Source organism: Columba livia, chromosome 4 (assembly GCF_036013475.1).
Source record: "Columba livia isolate bColLiv1 breed racing homer chromosome 4, bColLiv1.pat.W.v2, whole genome shotgun sequence".
Classification (NCBI taxonomy): Eukaryota; Metazoa; Chordata; class Aves; order Columbiformes; family Columbidae; genus Columba; species Columba livia.
This window is the reverse complement of record NC_088605.1, coordinates 63,159,049-63,167,915: the sequence shown is the minus strand read 5'-3', so window position 1 is coordinate 63,167,915 and position 8,867 is coordinate 63,159,049. Positions and strand designations below refer to the sequence as shown.

Genomic DNA, 8,867 nt, shown 5'->3' with positions numbered 1-8,867 from the left:
CCGTAAGTATATATACACCATTTTCAGTTTTAAAACCCCAGTCTAATATTGCAGAGCTAGGCATGGACATGACTGCTACTCTGTTTAGAGGATAACATGTCTCATGTGCAAGTGTTTGGCTCGTAGTTAAATCAGGTGCGAACACCCCTGGCAGCTGCTGTCGGGGGCGGAGACGGCTGCGGGAATCCCGGGCGGTGCCGTGACCCCCAGAGGCTGGAGGGAGCTGCTGGCGGGTTCCTCTTCAATCGCTCTGTGCCTCTCGGTTGTGTCCGAGCTGTGCACGAGTTGAGAAAGGGGTTTGCAAAGAAAAGATGTATGCAAGTACTGCGCCATGAGCAAGTAAAGGGGCTGTGGTACGCGGCCTGAGGAGGGTGGCGCACAAAAGCTTTGACGGAGAGCTTGCGGTGCAAAGGTGAGGTATCTCTTAGGCGCGGCGGAGTCGACACGGGGGGGTGATGTCCCCTGTGGCGGCCGGTGACCCACAGCCCTGGGGGGACCGAGGCTCCATTGCAACAGCCGCTCGCCTCGCACTGCCGGCGTTCCGGGCGCGAGCGCCACCCGTCCCCCCCCTTGCGCGCCTGCCGGTGCTGCGGGTGCGGTGAGCTCGAGGGTGAAGGCCCGGGGATGTACAGTCAGCAAAAGCCACCGAGCCGGAAAAATAGAGCGGTAGGTGGATTAGAACAACCCACTAGGGGAGAGGGAGGGCTGGTAGAAGTAACTGCTGTTGGCAGGGCTCTCACAGGGGCATTTTTACCTCAGCAAGGTTTAGCAAAAAAGTAGCCCGTCAGCGCTTGCATCTCCTTCTGATAAAGGGGACTTGCGTGGTTGCAAACCCAGGCCCTCGGCTGCCTTGTGTCTTCTCCATGTCACACCAGTGCTGTGGAATGACAGCAATGGGATGCTGCAGTACCTGGTCTGAGGTGGCACAAAATACCCTCCCAAAACAGGCAGTGACGGAGGTAGGTGCTGAGAGTGGAGAAGAGTTATACAGTTGGAGTGAGGCAGATATGATTTCTAGGGATTTATTACAAGGGTTTCGTTACCAAGTTCCAAAAAACACCTAGAAATTCAGTTTTCAGTGTTGGGAGAGAATAAAACACTATTCTGTGTGTAGTAAATAAACCAGAATGGATTTGCCCTTTCCCCTGCCCCCAATAAAGTGTTCAAAGTTTTTGGGACCAATGTTTTTGTTACTTGGAGATGTTACTGTTTAGAAGAGAAGAAAGTTTCTTTCTCATGTTTTCCAACTACAGTGAGAAGCAAATCCCTCCTCATAAGAAGTGGAGAGTATGTTTGTGTAGTATGAATCTTGTATCCTTATTTAATGCTGTAAAAAGCATCCTTTTTGTGGTCCTTATGCATTTAAATTTCATGAAATATAAACAAATGAGAGTCTGAGAATGTTCTGATCCTTCTTATTATTTTACATTTAATGAAAATAATGAACTGTTTATAGTAATGAGCTAAAAAAATAAATTAGGTTTTTATTATTTAAATGTCCTGGAATAAGTGATTGAAAAGTAATTGAACAGACCTAAATTGAAGCTTCTTAGTGACAACAGTTCTTCTTGAAAGATGGTAGCAAGAACATGCCACTTTGGGTTTTGTCAGGTTTTACCCAAGATGATAATTTCAAGTAGTTTGTAAAGTGCTGGCTATTAAAATTGACCTGAGCATTACTGTTTTACAGGAGATCACTTTTGTTAGGAGTAATGCAGATAGATGGTCCTAGAAAACTAAATGACTGGACTATGGTAGATTAAGGAACTGATCAGTCTTGTTCTAAACAGTTTATTGGTCTTTAACATGCTGAAATATGACATTCTCCAAAAAAAATACATCTGCAACAACTGCTGTGAGAAAATGAGTAGTACTTTTGCTTTTGATACACTTTTAATTCAGTAATATAATTTACCCTTTATTTTGAGTAATGTGTGCTCAAATGTTCATTTTTACTAAGTGCTTATGTAACATAGGCTAACTAAGTAACTTAAACCTTAGCTTTTCCTGGGACATGTGTAAGAACCAGCTGTTGTCTTACTAAGCTCTTGGTAAATCTGGGTCATACCTACATCAGAGGAAAAAAGCATAAATAGGAAGGACATGGCTACACCTAGTTGTATGCCTCCATTATAGTCACCTAAGAAAATGGATGTGATTTTTTTTTTTCTAAGATTCTAGCCTGTACATCAGTAGTCAATGGAAAAGACTGTTTTTATCGAGCTGTTTATGTAACTGACTTGCAGTTGATGAAGTAGAAAGCATAGAGCAGCACTGCTTTGTTTCTAGTTCATGCTGATCCTTTTCCTCTCTGCAGTTTGAATGTGAGCGAGACAAGCTAAAGACTGGGTTTATGGGTGCAGTTTATACTTATGCTTTTAACAAGTTGCTTCTAATATCTACATGCAAGGCTGAGGTGCTGTTGCTACAGGAATTATGGTGCTGAAGACAGGAGGTCTGAGATACTAAATCTTGACCTGTGGTATGGTCAAAATGGCTGGTGGTGTGTAGGTAGCAAGGATTTGTACTTGGTTATCTTGTGGTGGTTGAAATGGTTTTGGTAAATGTGACTATTGTTCTCTGTTGTGAAGGCTGTCATGAGAATTCAGGAGGACAATGTGCAATACTCCAGTATTGTTTAAGGTAGCTTGGCTAGTTGGTACATTTTTGTATTTAAAAATGATTGCTTCTGTTTTGAGAGAAGTCTTAAAGAAAGGTGTTCTCCCCCCATTCCAGTGTATAGTTAGTTGTCCCTGACTATATGACCTGTTGAGAGGCTTTCTTGCATAGTGCAGGTCTCCCATTATCCGAATTAAATCAAACTGATGAGCTTCAGCATCATTCTTTTCTTAGGCTTGAATCTGAGTGCATTTAAGTAACTCATTACTGTCACTCCCTTGTTTTGTTTTGATTTGCATCTGATACATTTTTGAATGCATAAAAGGAGAATGAACTCCATGGTGTCATAGCAGTTTAACATTCACATACAATCCCCTCTCCAATTAAATTGACCCTTTAATTGGGATTTAACTAACGTGTCTGCTCATAACAAGCAAGTTAGGAAAGTTGGGTTGTTTTTGTTTGTTTGGTTGGCTTTTTTGTGTTTTTTTTTGTTTTGTTTTGTTTTGTTTTGTTTTTGGTTGGTTTGTTTTCTATCCCTCCTTTGCCTGCATAGCTATGTATTGGAGTTTGTAAATAAAATTAAGCAGATTTTGTGTAAGTCTGGATGTAGGAGATATTTTTCAATTATCACTTATCCAAGTAGGGTACTGAAAAGCATAGAAGAGCTTTGGGAGAAAAAGCTGAAATGCAAAAGTAAGGGAAACTGCCAACATAATAGTTTAAAGCTTTAAGTCACTATAGGCAAATGATTAGAAGCAATCAGTATTGACTTTTCATTTTTTTTAATAGCTAGTAATGCTTATAATTTCCAAGGTAGGCTTACAGTGTAAGGGCTAGAAATTAGGACTTTCCTGCACTGATCACTGTATTTTACATGAGAATTACTTCTGGTTTATATAGTAAAAATTTCCACAGTGCACACCATTTGTTGGCCTGGAAGATGATGTTTTAATGTCACCTTTACAGTGATTTTGGAAATACGTTACAAGAAGTGGGAATTATCATGTTAGTATTAATAGACTGCTTTTTTATTGTAATTGTTTGCTTACCTGGAATGCAGCTAAGAAATACTGGAGATACACACTGTGAAAAGATTCTATTGCAAATTTGAAGTTTCTGTCCTTGAATCAAGGAGCCCAGAAAATTAATGAAGGCACAGCTGCTTTTTAGCACCATATTAATAGGACCTAGAATATTAATCTTAATTTTTTTCCATTTATATGTCAAGAAAATACCAGTAAATGAAACAAAATAGTCAGAGAGTGATAAATAAAGGCATCTTCACTTGTATGCATAGGAGGTATGAAAGATACTTTAGTCCAGTAAGTAAAGAATATGCAGGAAAGTGACAAAGTAATGACAGGTCTAACTTGTTTAATTTGATTTTAAATAAAACAGTTTTTAAAAAGTTCTTCTGCTCTTTATTTCACCTTTTGTTTCTTACCAAGGTATGTATCTTTTTAGGCCAAGTGTCAGTGAGGTTTCTTTAGTAATTGCTTCTTTTTTTCTTTTTGTCATTGAATAATAGCTTAATTACCATAGTAACTCTCCATCCTAAGTGCTCTGTAAACAAATTAGATCTCTCCCTGGGTAGTTTTTTCTCTTCTAGTTTCATCTCTTTTGTCCAGATTCCTTAATTTTTGAATAATATAATTCTTTGCTATGAACAGGTCAGTCCCCTTTTAATTTGACATTACCCCTTTGTGTTCTGCCTCATTTCTCCTGTGCATAATCGAGTGTTTGTCACTTATGCACAGGGGAGAGGGCTTTAATGAATTGCACAGGGTGTGCTCTAATTGACAGTAATGCATTCTGTACATTTTTTAATTAAGTCTGTAGAACTCCCTCATCTAAGGTGGATAATTGTTTGCTGAATTATGTCCTTCTATTTTTATCAGTTTGCCCAATCTTTAAATTTAAAGTCATTGATACTTGTTTGACAATGTGTATTTTTAATCAGCGTATAATATTCAATATCATCTACTGCTTCAGAAATAACTGACTGATGGAAAAAAAATAAAAATAAAAAAAGACTATATAGGGAATAATATAGAACTGGAAAAGATTTCAGAGAAATGTAAAAATGATCAAAACACATATGCCATTTTTCATTGGATTTCAAATTCAAAAAAGCCATTAAAAATATATCCGTGGCCTATTTAATATATAATTTCAAGGCAGGTTAAATTCTTCACTGTGCGGTGGGTCAGTAAAAGTCTGGGAATAAATTAAACCACATTTAAGCCCTTTGGGCCTGATTCAAAACTCTTTGAAGTCACTGAGATATTTTTATTTTTAGTCCAGCACAAATAATAGTAAATAATAATCTCGCTCTGGGTACTTCCTGAGTGAAACAAATAATGAGATATGATTTTAAAACTTCAAGCTGGCTTGAATATTTGAATGATAGAACAGTACTAGCAAAAAGCTGAGGTCAGTAATTTCTATTTTGTTGTGGTGTAGAACAGGACAGGTTTGGTGCAGCAGTTTTTTGAAGAGCTGATTGTCTGTTGTGCACACAGAAACAACAGCACAGGCTCGCTAACATGGTTCCTGGTAGAAGACGAATCATCAGCTCTGATTTTGGCTGTTTGAAATGCTTCTGTCACCTGTAAAAACTGTCATAAGCATAGAAGGCTAGAGGAACATTCTAAGAACCTTCTTTTTTCTGTGTGTGTTTGTAACAATTGTAGTAATTTGTTGTTAAAGTAGAGCTAGCTAAGATGTCACTGAATGCAATTCCTATGTGAACCAGCTATATAGTATCTTAGAGAAGCTAATTAGTTGTGAATTTTTATAGTTCTGAAAGACAAGGAATAATTTACAAACAGATGAGAATTCCTTCATATGTATGTGTATATGTATTGTTTATACATATCAACAAATGTAATGTATTTGTACAAAATTAGAAAAGCAAATCTAATATATTAACTGTGAAGGAACTAGTGAAAAATCAATCACAGCCTGTTCTTGCTTTAATTTATGTAAAGCACTGAAAGAAAGATGTAGACATCTTAATGTTGGTAACTTAAGACCAAATGCATTCCTTTTTATCAACACAAAACAATTTCTTTTAGTAAATTGATCCGGTAGTTTTAAATTAATACAAATTACTGTATTGATGAATCACCCAGAGTTTTGCAGTGAAATTAATCTTTACATTTACATCTTCTCATTTGAAGAGAAGTTCAATAAAATACACAATTCAGTGATACTATTAGGTGGGATTATACGCATTTAAAACATTTCACTATTTGTGCCTCATATTGATTCTAGCCAAGGCAGGAATTTTAGACAACACGTGAATTCTTAGATTTCAGTATTCCACTAGTTATGCATTTCAAACTATTCAGTCAAATGGTGTTTTTTAAATTCTGTGTTAGTGGATTCAACTCAGGTTTGCATATACAACTGTTCCTATAGTAACATGCCTTCAAAGGAGGAAACAACAGTTTAAATTAAAAAGAACAAAATAGGTGGCATAACAAAATATGGACTAGTGTGAGAAGTTATAAAATGTTACCAACAATAATTTCAGAATGCGTGGCATTTGTAAAGAATGCGTGGATGACACAAATGCCTTCAGAGAATACTTGTATTATGTAGAACAGTGACCAGTTTGGAGGGAAAACAGAGACAAAGTGTAAATACAGTAGTTTGAGTTTCTCAACTTTCCTTTTGTCAGTGAGGAAGAACAAAATAGAATACTTTCAGTTGGAAGGGATCTACAATGATCATCTAGTCCAATCGCCTGACCGCTTCAGGGCTGAAAAAAAGTTAAATCATGTTACTAAGGGCATTGTCCAAGCACCTCTTAAACACTGACAGGCTCCAGACATTGACCACCTCTCTAGGAAGCCTGTTCCAGCATTTAATCACCTTCTTGGTAAAGAAATACTTCCTAACACCTAGTCTGAACCTTCCCTGGTGCAGCTTTGAACTGTTCCCATGTGTCTTGTTGCTGGTGGAAGTGATGAAGGCTGACCTTTGGCAGTGAAGTTGCTGCTTGTTACATCAGATAACAAAATGTACTCAAATAGGTTAAAAAAAAATAACTAAGGCTTCTAGATTGCAGGTTGGTTTTGATAATGAATTTTAAATATGAATCATGCTGACAGTACTGAAGAAATGCTATTTATGCTACATGTTAATGGCATGACGCCCTGCTCTACGTATATCTTTATGGACAACATATAGTGATCTGAACAGAATTTAATGAATATAGCCTATGAGAAGCAGAAAGAAGGCTAGATAAATAATACTCTTGACTTAATATTTACTGCTACAAAGCAGAACATTCTTCAAATATATTAGAAAACGTATATATCTGTGCGAATTTTGTTTTAATTTTGTCAGTGTTTAAAGGGTTAATTGATGCATCCACATCAGGAAAAGACATTTTATTTACCAAACAGAGCAGGTAGATACTCCATTGGTGTACCTGTTAAAAGCACTGAAAAGATACAGAGTGCCTCTTGCTTTAGGATCAGACCTTGTAACATAACCATAGTCATAAACCTTAAAAAAACCCAGTCACATGAATGAGTCTCGTGTAACGATTCAAGTATCTTTTTAGATTGAAATGCCCATATAAACCAGCAATCCCTCCTCTTTATATTTCTGGTAATGTTTGCATCTCCAAGAAAAAAGTAAAAAGTACATACTGATTTTGAAAAATCTTGGTCTATGTGTTGTTTTTAAAATAAACTTAGTTAATTTTAACAAGATATATTTGATTTTTCTACTTGCATTTTATTCTAACTTGGTACACTGTAACTTCTTCCAATTGCCTTAGTCTATCCTAGGCCAGTCTTTTTGGCTTTTCCCCAGGGGTGAAGCCCTTCATGAAGTACTTTTTCCTAGAAGAACTAAAGAAAACTTGAAATATTACTTTCCCACAGGAATTATGTTTGTTTTTCAATTAGAAACCTGTTTGGGGATTTTAAAATCAAAACTGACAGGAATACCCCTTGGTGAGGATTTGGGAGTTGCAACCCTTGCTGTACATACAGGCTGGGTGATGAGATGCTGCCAAGCAACTCCATGGAGTGGGATCTGGGGGTTCTGGTTGATGGTAAGTTGAACATGAGCCAACAGTGTGTCCTGGCAGCCAAGACGGCTAACCGTGTCCTGGGGTTCATCAAGCACAGCATTGCCAGCAGGGCGAGGGAGGTGATTGTCCTGTTCTGCTCTGCATTGCACTGGTGCAGCCTCACCTGGAGCACTGTGTGCAGTTCTGGGTGCCACAGGATTAAAAAGATATAAAGCTGCTAGAGAGTGTCCTGAAGAGGACTACAAAGTTGGTGAAGGGTTTGGAGAGGAAGCTGTATGAGAAGCAGGTGAAGTCACTTGGTTTGTTCAGCCTGGAGAAGAGGAGACTAAGGGGAGACCTCATCACAGTCTACAGCTTCCTCACAAGGGGAGGAGAAGGGGCAGGTGCTGATCTCTTCTCTTTGGCAACCAAAAACAAAACCTGAGGGAATGAATGGCAGGAAGATGTGCCAGGGGAGGTTTAGTTGGACATTAGGAAAAGGTTCTTCACCCAGAGGGTGGTGGAGCCCTGGGACAGGCTCTCCAGGAAGGTAGACAAGGCTCCAAGCTTGACAATATTCAAGAACAGATTGGACAACCCTCTCAGATACATGGTGTGGGGTTGCCATATTCAAGGGTAGCGGTTGGACTCAATCATCCTGTGGGTCCCTTCCAGCTCAGGACATTCTACGAAATGGGATTTATTTTCTGACCTTTTTCCAGGGATACTATTGCACTCTTCTACTTTGAAGTAACCATGGCTATAATTGCTGGAATGGGTGAGTGAAGCTTTAGTAGTGATATTCTTCCTTCTGCTCATAAGGTCTTGTCAAGATAATTTTGAAAAATTACATTGAGGTTTTTGTTTTCATGTTGTTGTTGTTGTTGTTGTTTTTGTTTTTGTTGTTGTTGTATTCTTTCTATTCCGATCTTAAAACAGAACACTTATGTGATACTCTGTAATACATTGGTGAACATTTATCAGGATCTAAGAGAATGAAAAAAGGCACTGAGTACCACCTGCCATGAATGTTTAATATCTCTTAACCTGTTGTGTTTACCTCATGAACACATCGTCCAAAATCTGTAAGATGTGACTTGTTTGTCTCTTATGAAACCTCAAGAATCCTTTATTTCTTTGGATACTCTATTGAATGCCCGCAGATTCTTTTGTATTCATGGGGCAATCTCCTCATATTGAACCGGTCCTATGT

At 38.2% G+C, this 8,867-nt stretch overlaps 1 long non-coding RNA gene across 1 annotated transcript in view; it reads left to right on the top strand.

Annotated features, from left to right (window-relative positions):
* Positions 1 to 229: 229 nt before the first annotated feature.
* The window catches only part of LOC110357105 (uncharacterized), a 173,273-nt gene continuing 164,635 nt past the window's right edge, over positions 230 to 8,867 (top strand). Inside the window, exon 1 of the long non-coding RNA XR_010472625.1 lies at positions 230 to 412. This is a non-coding gene — a long non-coding RNA (uncharacterized LOC110357105). The remainder of the gene's footprint in view (positions 413 to 8,867) is intronic.